The sequence below is a fragment of the Siphateles boraxobius genome, unplaced genomic scaffold (assembly GCF_051911475.1).
Source record: "Siphateles boraxobius isolate OS27281-9 unplaced genomic scaffold, OSU_SipBor_1 24, whole genome shotgun sequence".
NCBI lineage: Eukaryota > Metazoa > Chordata > Actinopteri > Cypriniformes > Leuciscidae > Siphateles > Siphateles boraxobius.
The window spans coordinates 8,867,740-8,883,592 of NW_027508855.1; the positions used below are offsets into that span (position 1 = coordinate 8,867,740).

Here is a 15,853-nt window from a genome sequence, read left to right on the forward strand (position 1 = left end):
GCAGTGGCAGTGTCATTTGCCACCCAGTCATTAGTTCGAAGGGAGACACGGGAGTTGAGTCCTGCGGGGTGGCTCTGAGGGCCATTAACACCAGCGGGAGTTTCACATCCCAGTTTTTCTGGTTGGCAGACACATACTTTTTCAGTATACTGACCACGGTCCGGTTCGAACGTTCCACTTGGCCAGATGAGTTCGGATGATGGCTGACGTGTAGTTGAACTTGAACTCCCAGGAGTTTCCAGATCTGCTGCATAATCTCAGCTGTGAAGTGAGTACCTCTGTCTGAGTTGACTCTCAGTGGCAGTCCGAACCTGAGGAAGATGTGGTTCATCAGGAGGTATGCCGTGGTATGGGCAGTGTCGTTGGGTGCTGGAAGACACTCTACCCACTTTGTGAAATGGCACACGACCGTGAGGAAGTACTTGTTCCCCTCGTTGATCTGGGCAGATGTCCTACCCAGTCGATTTAGAGGTCTGACCATGGAAATGTGACTCCTCTGCGTTGCAGTGGAGCTCTGTGGTTTGGGTTTGCTGGTTGAAACTGGCAGCAAACCAGGCATTCTCTGACATATTCTGCAACATCTTTCTGCATGCGGGCCAGTATGCCACTTGCCTCAGAGTCTCATAAGTGGCCCTGGTACCGTGGTGTCCGGCACATGATGCGTCGTGGGCATACATCAGCATGACCCCCCTTAGGCACTGTGGCACCACAAGCCTTAGGGGGGTCATGCCATCAGGTGCATACCACAGAATGTTGTGAGTCACACGCATCATGTGTTTGATGTCATGTAGACGTCTGAGAAACGGGTTACCTGTGAGTTCAGGCGGTGCGATAGGGTGGTTGGAGGGGTCTGAGAGGTGGTTCAGAATAGTCTGTATGGATGCGTCAGAGGCCTGCATGTCCGCTATGTCGTTGTTTGACATTTGTGGAGCTAGCGTTAGAGGCTGTCAGGTTTGCACTGTTGCAGGAAAGGTTCGTTTGCTACGGGTTATCACTGCAACGTTTAAGGTGGGTGGGTGGGTTGTGGGTGACCAGAGATTGCCGTGTAGTGCGCCAGTCTTGGCTAGGGCATCAGTTTGGTCATTCAAGTCTTTGTCAAGGCCCGGTTGCCTTGAGGGTCCATTCACCTTTTTCCAGTAGACAATCATGTTGTGTGTTCTTGTGATGTCATCGCATGCCTGGAACAGGTGTTGGTGTGTGACAGGCTTGTTATTTGAAGTCTTAAAGCCATTTTGTTTCCAGCCTGGATGGTGGCATGTGAAACTGAGTCTGGCATAGTTAGAGTCTGTGCAGATAAGGAGCTCTCTGATGTTATGTGTCGATGCGATTTGCAGCGTTATGAGAATCGCTGCTACCTCAGCATATTGTGATGACTGCGGGCCCAACTTGAAGTGTTGTGGTGGGCAAGGCTGGTCATTTACCCATAGCACGCCCGCACCTGCTTGGCGAGTGCCCTCGTGGTTGTAGGAACATCCATCGACGTAGGCTGTGGGCATACCTTGGCACGCATTCTCTTCAAAGTACCTGTGACAGGTCAGTTGTTGCTGTTGGGGTCTTCTACATCCACCGTCGCAGCTGGTATGTTATCAGAGCAGTTTTGGCAGGCTGCCAGGCCGTTGCCTAGCGCAAATTTGTGATTCTGAGCATATCGTGCCTTGACATTGCGCCCCTGGAGGGCCATTAACCACATGACAATGCGTGAATTGGTGACCACGCCATCTCTGATACGTTGGCTGTTGAGGAACATGACAGGCTGGTGGCAGGTCTCTATAATAACCTTCTGGGCTACAATGTAGATGGAGAATCTTTGGATGGCCCATACGGTGCAGAGCAGTGCTTTTCACAATCTGAGAATTTAGTCTCTGGTGGCAGGAGTGTCTTGCTGGCATACGCGACTACTCTTTTGTCTTGATCGTGGCGTTGAGACAGTGGTTGGAGAATCCAGCTTCTAAGTAGAACTCTCTTTGCGGATCAGGGTAAGCCAGACATGGAGCTGTGCACAGGTGATGTTTCAGCTCATTCATGGCATTGTCTTGAACTTCAGTCCAGACAAATGGGCAGTCTTTTTTAAGAAGGGCTGTCAGAGGTTTTGCAATGTCTGAGTAGCTCTCGATGAACTGCCGTGAGTAATTGCACACCCCTAGAAAACTTCGCAGTTCTGAGATGTCGGTGGGTGGTTTGATGTTTTGGACGGCTTGAATGCGGTTGGACTGAAGTTCGATGCCCTGTGACCCAATCAGTAGGCCTATGTAGTTGACCTTGGTTCGACACCACTGTCCTTTGTGAAGAGCGATCTTGGCGCCGGCAGTTGACAATTGGTTCAAAACATAGTCTATCTCTTTTAAGTGCTCAGCCACTGTTTTGCTCTTCATTAGAACATCGTCTACGTTGAAGAGGTTACCTGGCATCTGGGCATGCTTTGTTCAGGAAGATGTTGAATTCAGCAGGTGAGTTGGCATAGCCGAATGGACACCTGGTGAAAGTGTATTGTCTGTTCCCGAACGTGAAAGCTAGCTTGTGCTGGTCTTCTGGATGCACTGGTATGGTCCAGAATTCAGAGGCCACATCAAGTGTAGAGAAGATTGTGGCACCCCTGATTCTGGGTATTTCTTGCTCCAGCTGGGTCAAGGGCCATCGTGACAGTGGCACCTGTTGATTCAGTTTCCTGTAGTCAATGGTGGGTCGCCACTTGCCGTTTGGTTTGATTACCGGCCAGATCGGGGCACAATAGGTGCTGTTGCATGGACGGATGACACCTTTTTCAAGCATGGAATCGATGATCTCTTGCACCGGTTCGTGTGATGCGATGGGGATCTTGTACTGCCTGACGAAAGTGGGAGGAGCCTGAGGGTGCGTTGGGATGCGCATGGTGTGGAGTTTGGTGAGACCACAATCTAAAGAGTCTTTGGCAAAGGATGCTTTGAACTTGTAAAGGACTTGTCTGAGTCTTTGTAGATCTGCATCATCTTTAATTGCATCAGCGTCTTTTAAAATTTGCTGAACTTGAGATTCAAATCCTGGGTACGGCTCCTCTGTTGGTGTGTCGTCTGTCGTGTTGGTAGGCAGAGGTGCAGCAGTTTCATTAGTCTCACAGGCAGGCTGTTTGGAGACTGTGTATACTGCCAGGTGTTGGTCATCTGTCAGTTCTGTTCTGCATACCTGGTCTTTGTCCACCGGCATGACCGAAGTGATGGAGATGATCTTGAAGGGTGTCGTGAACACTGTGTTGTCGGTGTTCCCTTCGGGCATCATTGAAGATGGGATGGGCCCAATGATTGGTAATGTGAGTTCAACGCATTCGGGTGAAGGTTGAAAGAAACCCAGTGTGTGGTTTAGGGTTTGGCCACATCGCATGTTGAGCCGAACAGCGACCCCTTTGGTGTACGCTGGTACGACAGTTTCCTGTTCGATGACTAAGGTGCAGACCTCTGGAATGGTCTGGCCTGACAGGAGGTTCTCAGTGTTGGTTGGAACAATGGCTGGCTGTAAAGTCAGTGGGGCCCACAATACCTCATTAATAATGTCTACATGAGCCTGGAGGCGAATCAGAATGTCTGCACCAATGTAAACATCATGGGGCGGGTCCGGAAGGACCAGGAAGTAATGGGTCAGGCACCGGTGGTTCCATTGCAAGTTCAAAGCGCAGATGCCTTTGGCAGTCACCATGTTTGATGGGAATGGGTTCAAAGGGAAACGGGTGCGCTTGCTGGCAGACGGAAGGTCCGGTGTGTGTTCAGTGAGGGCATGGAATAGTGAGACACTGATGGCTGAGTTGTCCGCCCATAGTGCAAGTATAATGTCAGTAGTGGTTACTTCATTCAACTGCAGGTCGCCTTTGACCTTGGGGCAGAAGGGCTCAGAGTCTTTGGTGAGCTGGAATGTGCAGAGTAGCGAACTTGAATCTCGCTCTGGTGCTGAGGCTGTGTCTTTGCGGCAGGCTGCGAGAGTTCCCGTGACCTCTGTGACCTGGCAGTCTGGCTCGGGTGACCTGGGTGGCTGAAAGGGGAGAGGTTCCCGCACTTGAGCCCAAATCTTCAGCTGTCTGAAGTCCAGTAGGGGCTCGAAACGGTCTAGCAGATCTTTGCCAATGAGGAGGGGATATGTGTGCATCGGTGAGATGTACACAGGGTGTACCAGACTCATAGGACCAATCGTTAAATGAATGGGAGCTAACTGTTCAAGCCGGTTGTCATTTTGGCTGTATGACTGCACATTCAGCACACAATTCTGAAATTTTAGAGTTTGATTTTGTCTCTTAGCTTCAAATCTGAGTCTTTTGAAAAGTTCAGCTGATATCACAGTGAGGTCTGCGCCGGTGTCCACCAGGGCTTTGAGTCTCACCTCATTTTCCAAAGTGATGGCCAGGTATAGTTTGCGTGCCACGCCCTTTTCGATCAGATTACCCAGGAGTTTTGGTGTCTGGGCTTGTGTGGTGATCGATAATCAGTTAGTGTCAGTCTCTTGTGGCTCGTTGCAGAGACACACAACCAACACAGCAAGCAGAGACACACAACCAACACAGCACTTTCTGGTATCTGAGGGGTTTGGTCACTGGTGTGACGAATTGTGTTGTCCGCTTCAGGGTGTGCGGTTGTTAACTGCACTGAGTGGATGACGCTATCCCTTGGTGATGTGACAGCTAGTTCTGTAGTCTGTAATCTGAAGAGCGGGGCTTTCGGTGCTTGGTTCGGTAGGAGGGCGGTCAGGAAGGGTGTTGGTTTCAGGGCTTACTCTTAGTCATGAGGAGTCTGGCTTGTCCTCTTTGTCTTCCTGAGGTTTCTTATGGATAAGTTCTATCAGGATTTCCAGGATCTCTGCGGATTCCGACATGGCGTCACTTTTCTTCTTTGAGGTAGGCTCGGACTTGGACTTGCCTGGGGCATGCCGAGAGGTGTTCCGCTGCGGGCTGTCTGGGCTGGACATTCTAGTTGATGGGGTTCGGCTCTTTCTGGGCCGTCGGCTGGCTTCCCACATTGCTCCACCCTTTTGGTTGTGGGAGGGCCGTGGGCTGCCGTAGAATCTTTCAGGACGAGCACCATCACGGTTGTTCTGCCCTCTGTTGGCCTGGAACGTTCTTGACTCGTTGTTAAAAAGTTTGTTGTTGTGGTGCTGAATGGCGCCCTCTAGTGCCAGCTCGGAGCGCTGATCAGTGACAGGGCAAATGGATGGATTTTTTACAGTCTTTTCAGAAGCAATCTTTTGCTTGGTAAAAGCTTTATGGGCCAAGTCTCGCAGCTGTTCGGTACTCATGCTCCGAGGGCAGGCCAGGACCCCTAAGTGATGGCTCACCGCTGGATGCAGGTGACGGAGGAATAGAGTCTGGAAATTGAAATCTTCTTCCATCCCGGGTTCGTTCCATGCACCGAAGTAGGCTCGTCGGATGCGGCTGTAGTAGGCCTGTGGAGTTTCTTGTCGGGCCTGTTTGAGGTCCATGGCAGTAATGAGTCCCTGATCAGTTTCTGGATCAAAGAATTCCCTGATGAAAGCCTGCCGCTGCTGCTGGTAATCGGATTTGACAGTCTCTGGTTGACGATCTAGGAAGCTGCGGACGTCAAGACTAGACGTAATTCTGAGCAGGTACAATCTGTCCCATGTGGTCACATTGGGAACAGTGCGCAAGTGAAAGTCTATATCGTGTAGGTAGGCATGCACGTCGTGGCCTCCTGCAGGGTTCGTAGTGAACGTAGGGATGTTTCGGGCCAGCTTGTCAAGTTCTTTTGGGGCCATGCCGTGGTCAGTGGCTGGCTAGAGAGGCCCCCCCTCCCTTGCTGCTGACGGGGGTCATCGTGGGCTGGCTGGTGATGTCTTGAACAGTGGGCTCTTGCCCCCCTTTCCAGCTCTGAGTTCTTGGCTGAAAGGTGTGGGCCGGTAGGTCAGGGGAAACTCAGTGGTGTGCGTTTCCTCTTCCCGGTCAGTCTGCAGTCTATAAGAGTGTTTTAACTCTCTGTGAAAAATGTCAAGTTCATCTTTTAGATCCTCTCTGTGCTGGCGAAGCTCATGGATTTCAACTCGGGCCGCTTTCAAATGTTTTTCACAGGCCTTGGCCTTAGCGTCTCTTTCTTTCAGTTCCATCTCTGCTCTTGCAAGAAGAGCTTCACCTTGTCGGAGTTGTCCATCGAGTTCCTCTCTGGTTTTCTCTCCAACTTCTCTCTTTAATCTGTGTCCCGATGAAGATCAGACAGGGCCTTTTGAAGTCTTTCCACTTCCTTTTGTAGCTCTGGGTCCGTCTCCTCTTTTTTCTTGCACTGATCCTCCGTCTCGAGTAGGAGCTGATCTAGCTGACTCTGGGTCTTGGCTTGGTCACTCCGGACCTCCGCTTGGAGCCTTAGCGTTGTTGCCTCCTGTTCCAGGTCGATGACGTTTCTTTCGCTGAGCCGTGCCTGGGCGACGAGGGTGTGAGCGAGGTTTCCCACGATTTTTTGCCCAGTCTTTGTAGTTGTAGCTCTGGGTGGGATCGTCTGTCATCAGTTTGTCCAAGTCGCCATCCAGCTGTTCTTGGCTCCGGGGCTCTGAGTCACCGGCGTCCTTGGGTAGGAAGGTAGCCGTCATGGCTGTCAGCCATGCGTCGAGGTTGTCCCAGTGGGCTGCAGGACTGGAGGCATGGGACATACTGCTCACTGTAGTCGAGAGGGATACAGAACACACACACACACACACACAAAGAGACCTATGCAAGTTCGTTCTATGGTTAACAAATTATGCTAATGAGGCTTATGCCGTCTATGAGAATTTTAGCTAACTGATGCAGACTGTTATGTGGGGACAATTTGTGCAGGTCAGCGCAGGGGCTAAATCAAGATTGTTGATTTATGATTTAGCTTTCTCCTCGGTGTCTCTCAAAGGTTCTGTGTCTAGATGAACTGAAAGGAACAAATCACAGCAGAACGGGAAAAATAGTGAGATAGAAAGTTCAAGTAAAATAACAAGAAGAAAAATGAATAGGTCTATAATGACATGGAACAGATGATAACACACGTTACAAGTGTTACAGGGGATAAGGAGGCCTAAGCCTGCTGCTAGGGTTTAAGATAGGGCCAACAGGTCAGTGAGGGCTATCGGGGTAGAAAACCCTAGGACGATGGTGTGGCTTGGAGAAGAGATGGGCCAAATACTTAAACTATCCGGGAGATATCTAGTATTCTGTGGCTTATAGTAAGCAGAATGGGTTTTATTAAATTTAGTTTACCTGCAATGAATTGAGGCCACTCTGGTGGGACCCTGTGGCTCAGTCACCCCTCCGACGGTTCCCAACACTTGACCGCAGTGTTCTCCGTTGTCTCCCTGTACCTTGCTGCGCCCTCTCAAACAACCTGACTTTAAACACAACCGGCACCCCTGAAGTGTCAACCGCCAGACGGCACGGCAAAGTGGATCTTCCCCAGAACCCTCAAAAAGAGTGGCCCCTCTTTAGGCCTCGGTTTAGGTAATTATTTCAAAATTGCATTGTGTGTCGACTGACGTGGTTGACGTTACCTTTTGGAGTGCCAAATTGCTTATGTCTCAGTTGCTTGCCGCAGCAATGGTACGGGATTCGGGAGTGTCCGAAACTCACACACGGCCAGCGTCAGTACCGCCGGTCGGGTAACTTCACCTGCGGTATACCAATTAGAGAATGCCGCAACTCACCAAAATGTGCTCTAGTGAATGCCACCTATAAATACACAAAAGTTGAACAAGTGAAACTTAAAGAGGATTAAGGATTTTTTGTTCAAACCAAATGGATATATATATATATATATTTTGTTTTTTATGTAGCAATAAGAGTCAAAGGTTTTACTAAATAATAATAAACAAAGGGAAATTCTGATAATGATGGTATTTTACCAAAATAACCTAACCCCAAAAGAGAAAAATAGAAAATAAAGAAAACCAGATGGAACACAGGAGGAGGCAGGCTGTAGTGGCGTGTTGGTGCCACCAGGGTGCGTATTTCCTCAGTGGTGGTGCACCTGACTGAACAGACAAACTAAATTCAAATTAAATTCAAAGGGGTTTAAATCAAATTTAAATAAGCATGCAAGAAGAATTAAGGAAAATCTGAATAATATCCGATAACTACCAATGATAACAGTGAGGTATCATTAATAATTATGAAATAATAAAAAGAGCAAAGTAGAAATAAGCCAAGCAGGATGAAACACAGGAGGAGGCAAACCGTAGTAGGGTTTTCACCACAAGGGGTGCACTTCCTCCCTGTGGTTAACCTGGTTGACTTAGACACCTTCATTTAAACTTAAATTCAAAGTTGTTTGAACCAATCTTAAATAAGCGTGTAAAAAGGAGTTACAGATCAGAATTATATCTTGATAATAACAGATTACTGTAAAATATCAGTGATAAGAGAGAAATTAAAGATTAAAAATAACAATGAAAACCTCAAGGACAGAGGGACATAGACCAAATTCAAAACAGAAATGAAAGCAAGAAGGGTGGTAAGCAGACTTAGCAGATTGGGTACCACGAGGGGGGCGCACTCCCGTCTTAAAGTGGATATCAGTGGATGAATTGAAACTTTAAGTTGAAGTTTTAATTCAAATCTTGTTTGCACCAAACTTCAAATAAGTGTAACGTTACAATGTAGAATCGAGTGTAAAGAAAACAAGGAATCTAATATCCCATAATGCTAGTACAAGCGAGCTGTAAATGCAACTAAGTATTAGGAATTAGACCGCACGATTTCAATCACAAGGAAATTAAGTTGCAGGGCGAATGAATTGAAAAACGGCTGACTTATCGATTATTGTCCACACGATGGCGTACTGGTGCTCACGCAAAATTACGTCATGTTGTGTGGGTTGTTCACACTGCCAAGCACTCAAAGGTTGCCCTCTAGTGTTTGTCAGCGGACAAACATTTAATCACAATAGCACTCTGATTTAAATGCTTTAGGTTTCGATTGATTAGCTAGGTCAATTTTCCACCAAGAGTTATCGTTTATCTAACGAATATAATATCAGGCCTTTTTACTATGACGAGAGGAACTTCGCTCTGGTCAGCTCTCGCGCTGAGAGAATGTTCAGTTCTAACAGGCGGTTTTGATATCAAAACTGGTAAAGAGCCTCTGTCTTTACAGGAACAAATTCCAATATTATGGAACTGCAGTTTACTTTAGTAATTCACAGTGGCAAAATAAATGTTAACATATATTTAGCCGCCGTGAATGCTGAACTGGCAATCAGCTTGTGCCTTAGTAGTTCGTTAGGGAGGTCGCGCTGCGGCGGCGCGCTCGAATACAAAATTAACAACACAATACACAAAATTGACACTGAATTAGTTGTTCACAAAACAAAGCTTAAAATGTGCTTGCATATTTTTCCACCAATATATGTAAGGAATTTAGCTCAGGTTTGGGGAATAAGTAGGCTGTTCAACAATTATGATTGACGCGAGGCCGCTAGCAGCCGGTCGGTTTAGACAGTCTGTCTGCTTCCTGACCTGAGCCCCAGATTGTCATGTTTTATCTCTAAGACTATGAGCCAAATTACTTGAGAGAAGAGCAGCACCATCCCAGGAGGGATGAATACCATCTCTTTTCAACAGGCCAGGTTTGCCCCAAAAACTTTTCCAATTGTTTAAGAATTCTATATTATTTTGCAGACACCACTTAGACAGCCAGCCATTGAGTGAACACAATCTACTAACTATCTCATCACTCCTTCGGACAGGAAGGGGGCCAGAGCAAATTACAGTGCCTGACATCGTACTTGCGAGTTCAAACACCTCTTTAATGTTAATTTTGGTGATCTCCGACTGGCGAAGTCAAACATCATTAGTGCCGACGTGAATAATAATCTTAGAGAATTTACGATTAGCATTAGCCATCACTTTTTAATTTGCTTTGATGTCACCCTGATAGCAATAGACTCCGGGGCGGATCCGCCCTCAAGCCGCTAGGTCCGCTGTTCTTTCAGACTCAATTCGGTCATGCGCACAGAATATGCCCCGCCTCCTGACAGCGCACTGTCAAGTCGCGGGCTTGCTACAGACGCTGGGCGGACCCGCTGACCAAACGCGCCTATTTCAACTGTATTCGTTATCACTGAATCCCGCACTGTGTAAAACCTACAACGGCAGGTCGAGTCAGCAAACACGGAACACGGTAAGAATAGTTCAAATATGCTTTATTTGTACAGTTACTTAACATGTAACATTACCGTTCATACTGTACGTGTACAACATGATTTTATTTCTGAAATGATTGTGTAAAACCATAACTTAGTTAGCAAATGGTCATTAGATTTAGCGGAGATCTGAGTAAAAGTGTTTTTGGTAATTAATAACTGGGTAAAAATCTTTTTTTGGATGGAATTATTTCTGTCTGGGAGGTCTGGTGATTTAATGTGATTTAACGTTTGCTGTCCGTATTTTTATCAAACCCTGAGCACATTATTTTCTCCAATTTCCAGTAAAATGTCAGGCGAGAAATTATCATGTTAGGCCTAACATTACCTAATACCTTTTACACAGAATGTCAAGTATAAAGTTATAGTTTGTGTCGATTTTAGTTTCATTTTGACAGTTCCACCACCCTGATGTAATATTTATACATAATTAATATATAATACTGTACGTGTGTGTGTACGTGTGTGTGTGTGTGTGTGTTCTGTTTCAGCTTACAGTTCGTTCAAGTTCTAACTTACCAGTCTGATCTACTGTTTCATTTCCGAAATATCTGAGTAAAGTAAGATTTAATACTTTTCTAACTTGATTTAGCCAGATATTTTGTCACATACTGACACTGGTCCCCACTACAGCATTTAACACTGTACTGGTTTTGTTAGTTTGAGTTCATTTTGGTTTACATCATGACAAATATATTTTCAACCACCTCCCCATGTAATGTTGTTTCAGATAATTATTTCATATTGTATTAAGAGACTGTCTGTGTGTGTGTGTGTGTGTGTGTGTGTGTGTGTGTGTGTGTGTGTGTGTGTGTGTGTGTGTGTGTGTGTGTGTGTGTGTGTGTGTGCGCGGGCGTGCGTGCGCGCGCGTGCGTTTGCGTGTTTGTGTGTTCTGTTTCAGCTTACAGTTCGTTCAAGCTACCAGTCTGATCTACTGTTTCATCTCCGAATATTTGAGTAAAGTAAGATTTAATACTTTTCCAACTTAATTTAGACAGATATTTTGTCAAATACTGACACTGGTCCCCACTACAGCATTTAACACTGTACTGGTTTGGTTACTTATTGTCGATTCCTGCTGTATAATAATTTTTTGAAAAACTCTACAAATTTAGTTCTTTTCCACAACTCGGTGTTGCAATCTGTATTTTGTGTTTCTGTAACGTTTCTTTTAGACAAAATGAATAGAAAACTTTACCTGTCTCCAGCTCCACCTTAAGACGGAGGACCTATGTAGACGTAGATAAACGACTTAGACAAATTAAGGATGACTGCACGAATTTGACTGACTTTCACATAACAACAGATAGGGAACGTGTATATGTCAATAGCACGTTTTTTGAAGACAGTACAGACAATCCAACTGAAACTGGACTAGTCTTTAGTGAGGAGGAAGGTGGCATGGAGGTAGATGCGGACATACAGGAGGGTTTCGTGGTTGGCAGCTTTGATAGGCCGATTCAGACATCTGATTCAGAACATTCAGATAATGAACTGTCTGAGACATTTTCACTCTCTGACAGCATTTCCAACTGGGCCATAAACTTTAGAATTTCTTTGGTTGCTTTGACAGCACTATTGTGCATTCTTCGCATTTGTCATCCTGATCTTCCAAAGGATGCTAGAACTCTCCTTAGGACTAAGACAAAGTACTCTGTCATAGAAAGAGCTGGGGGACAGTACCACTATTTTGGTATTCTGACATCACTTAGAAGTACGCTGTCTAAATACATACACACACTTGCAGACAATTTATGTTTGAAGTTACAAATTAACATTGATGGACTTCCTTTGTTCAAGAGCTCTAGTCTGCAACTGTGGCCCATTCTTGGACTGCTACTGAGTGTTCCTATCAAAGAACCAGTAGTGATCGGTTTATTCTGTGGATCAAAGAAACTAAGCTCAGCAAAAGAGTTTCTTGAAGATTTTGCAACTGAGTTACAACAGCTTGAAAAAGGCTTTGACATAGAGGGTAAGACATTGAAGCTCGAGCTGGACACAGTCATTTGTGACACACCAGCCAGGTCCTTTGTTAAAAACACAAAGAACCATAATGGTTACCATGGTTGTGACAAATGTTCTCAGCCTGGTAAATACATTAAAGGTTGTATCAGTGATTTCAGGCCCAAAAATAAATGTCTAATCTTTCCTAACGATTCGCTAGCTGCCCGCCCCATAAGCATGCCGTCCAAAAACCGCGTCTCTGTAGGCAGCCTAGGCTCTGAGATCTGCACACAAAAACAAATGTGTACAACCACCACTCAAAACCAAAATAAACAGTGTTCCAACCAATCACTGACAGGGGCGGGTGTTGTGAGGTTTTGCGCTCGTGCACGGCTGGATGCGAAATCGGAGGAACACCCGCCCCTGTCAGTGATTGGTTGGAACACTGTTTATTTTGGTTTTGAGTGGTGGTTGTACCCATTTGTTTTTGTGTGCAGATCTCAGAGCCTAGGCTGCCTACAGAGACGCGGTTTTTGGACGGCATGCTTATGGGGCGGGCAGCTAGCGGATCGTTAGGAAAGATTAGACATTTATTTTTGGGCCAGAAATCACTGATACAACCTTTAACAGACGCATGACATACCCATGTACAGACTATGCTCTAAGGACAGATGATACATTTGAAAGAATGATTAATGAGGTTCATCATCATGAGGGGCCACATCCATTTTATGGCAGTAGTGTTGGCATGGTTTCACAATTCCCTCTAGATTATATGCATTTGGTTTGTTTAGGTGTGGTTAGGCGTTTGTTGAACATTTGGCTCAGGGGTCCTCTGAATTTCAGAGTACCTGCAAACATAATTGAAAGAATGTCCGCTAAACGGGTAGAAATGCGTCCCTATATTCCTGTGGAGTTTGCTCGAAAGCCCAGATCGCTGAGGGAATTAGATCGCTGGAAGACCTGTAGTATTAAGTACCTTTCTGGACCGAAATATGTACAACAATTTCATGCTACTCTTCTCTGGTATTGTTATTTTAGTAAGTCCTAGACTATCCTGCCACACACAGTATGCTCGCACCTTGCTTAGATCTTTTGTTTCACACTTTGGGGAAATATATGGCAAAGATCAACTTGTGTATAATGTACATACTTTGGTCCATCTGGCAGATGAAGTACAACAACATGGTTGTCTTGACTCATTTTCTGCATTTCCCTATGAAAGTTACCTACACAAACTAAAACGGCTTGTCAGAAAACCAGACTTTCCTCTTGCCCAAATTATCCGTTGACTGTCTGAGATGAGAATTACTGACACTCCTTTAAATGGTGCCTCTTTTAAAAAACAGCACTTTGTTGGGCCGCTTGTAGATGGATTGTCAGTGAAAGCACAGTATGGTGAGATGGCCTGTGACAAGTGGACTGTTAAAGGTTTCAACCGGGAATAATGTCTTTGTCATTGGAAAAGAGATTTGCATGATACATAACATTGTGGAATGCAGTGATGGAGTCTGCGTTGTGTACAAAGAATTTTCAGAGAAGTCTTTGTTCTTCACTTTCCCATTCATTTCTGACTATCTGAATATCCATACTATGTCAGAAACATTGGATATATTCAAGTTTGTTAAAGCTTCAGAGCTTGTCCAAAAATGTGTTGTTTTACCTCATAGGGATGGTTTTGTGGCCATACCCTTATTTCATACATTTTAGGAATATCTCCACAGGTAAAAGGTTTAGTTCACCCAAGAATTACTAATATTTTAAGATAATTTACTCATTTTTTAATTAACGGGTGAACTAAAACTTTTAGGTTAAAGAGTCTTATCAGTTTTTCCTTTTTTATAATTGCCAGTTAAAAGGTAAAGGCATTTTCAGATTATTCATTCTTAGCTTAGTTATTTTTTTCTGGGGAGAATGATAGTTTTAGTTTTAGCTCTTGTGTTCTCATATTAGCTGTAAGAATTGATGCGGTTGCACATTAGTTTTGATGACAGGTGTTTGTTTATATAGAATTAGGACCAGATACAATGACAAAAAATTACATTACCATGCATCATCACAAACACTGCAGTCTGAAGCTGGATAACAATTAACTGTAAGTAGGCTACTTTACTTTACTGTAAGTTGCTTGTTCAATGTGTTCAAAGTCATGTTTGTTTATATAGCACTTTATACAATACATATTGTTTCAAAGCAACTTCACAGTAAGTTGACAGTTCATTGTTGATTCAATTGAGTTGATTCATTCAGTTGATTCAAAATAAGGCCACATTTACACTGCAGGGACCTGTTCTTCGTACGTCGCTAACTCAGTTAGCTGGATTTGATTGTTGGCGATTTGGCATGATCTTGGATTGTTTGGTTCTTCGACGCTCATCCTGGACTTGCTGTCATAGCAACAGGTGCGCCAGCTTGGACCTGCTCGCGAGCAGGCTTATTTCATGGATTAGATCGCGGCTTTTTAAGCGGAGCTGATACGGGAAGTCTTTTAGCGCAGCGCGATAGTGTACTTTTTGAGAGATGTCATTTTTCTCATGGCTCGTGAGGATGTCGTTTACATCATTAATTTGTAGGAAACGCATAAATGTTCGACTCGTCGGAATCGGGCTTTAATTACAGTGCAGGCAAGTTACTATTGCGATTCTTATCCTGATTAGTATTATATCAAATTTTAAAAAGGCAGTTGACTGACTAAAATCTCTTAGATGGTGTGTGACTATGTTCCATATCACAAATATGGCAGGGATCTGTGCATGACTCAAGAATTTTCAGAGATGTGCTATGTCATCCTGCACATTATTTGAACGTGGTAAGGAAAATTATAAATATCAAGCTCACTGTAGGCTATTACATACACGTATGCTTATCCTTACACCTTTTTCGTTGGATGCTTCAGTTTTAGTGCAGCTAACCAAAAACGTCTACTCTCTGGCATTGAATGTAGCTGATACGAACCGGACATGCATTCTCTACTTTTTATCTTATGCTCAAAGCACCCAGTTTCTAAAAAGTTTTTTTTTTTAATCTTATTTGAATTGTTAAAACAACCAACAACAGCACGAGTAGAGCCTGAACTCATTCTCTCACTGCTAATACAGTACGAACCGGAAGTAGGCAACCGGAGTCGTCGTCATGGCGGCGCCCATTTTTTAGAGCAGAATAAGGTGAAGTGTAAAGTAAGGTAAAGTGTTGGTAATTATGTGAAATTTCTATGTAATATTTTAAAAAAAGGAAAAGAGATGTAATGAGTACAGCTGTTATATGAAGAGTCCTGATTGACTCCAGCAGGTGGCAGTAATGTGTTGTATAAGATGAAGTGCATTTGCTAAGGAGAGAAGTTGTAATGTAGATATGATGTGTGTACAACGTGGAATAAAGACGCCTGTACCAGTCATTTCTCTTATCTTTATTTCTCTATACACGTGTTACTGCAGCCAGTCCAGAAACCGGAAGTAACCAGACTGCAAATTATCCCCTTATTAGACATTCTCTGCCTATGCATTGCAATGAGAGATAGTATCCAGTGTGAAGCACTGCCTCTGGCGTTTAGGAAGAACGAAATAGAACAGACCTAAACGCTGAATACCTTCACCCACGCCATTGGATTCCGCCATTGGGCTGATGGGTGTTCCTTACAGCACTTTAGAGCAAATTCCCAGTTTCCACCTTTTAGCGGTGACCATGTGTAATCACCAAAAAACACATCTTAATCGCTGGAGGACACATTTTTGCTGTCTGAAATCTTTATCATAGCATAATGCAACAGTGATCCATTCTAAACTCACGTG

General features: G+C 44.7%; 1 protein-coding gene across 1 annotated transcript in view; it reads left to right on the plus strand.

The window, feature by feature from the left end:
• amer1 (APC membrane recruitment protein 1) overlaps positions 1 to 15,853 on the plus strand; it is a 150,732-nt gene that overhangs the window by 20,194 nt on the left and 114,685 nt on the right. The gene's annotated exons all lie outside the window — the stretch shown is intronic.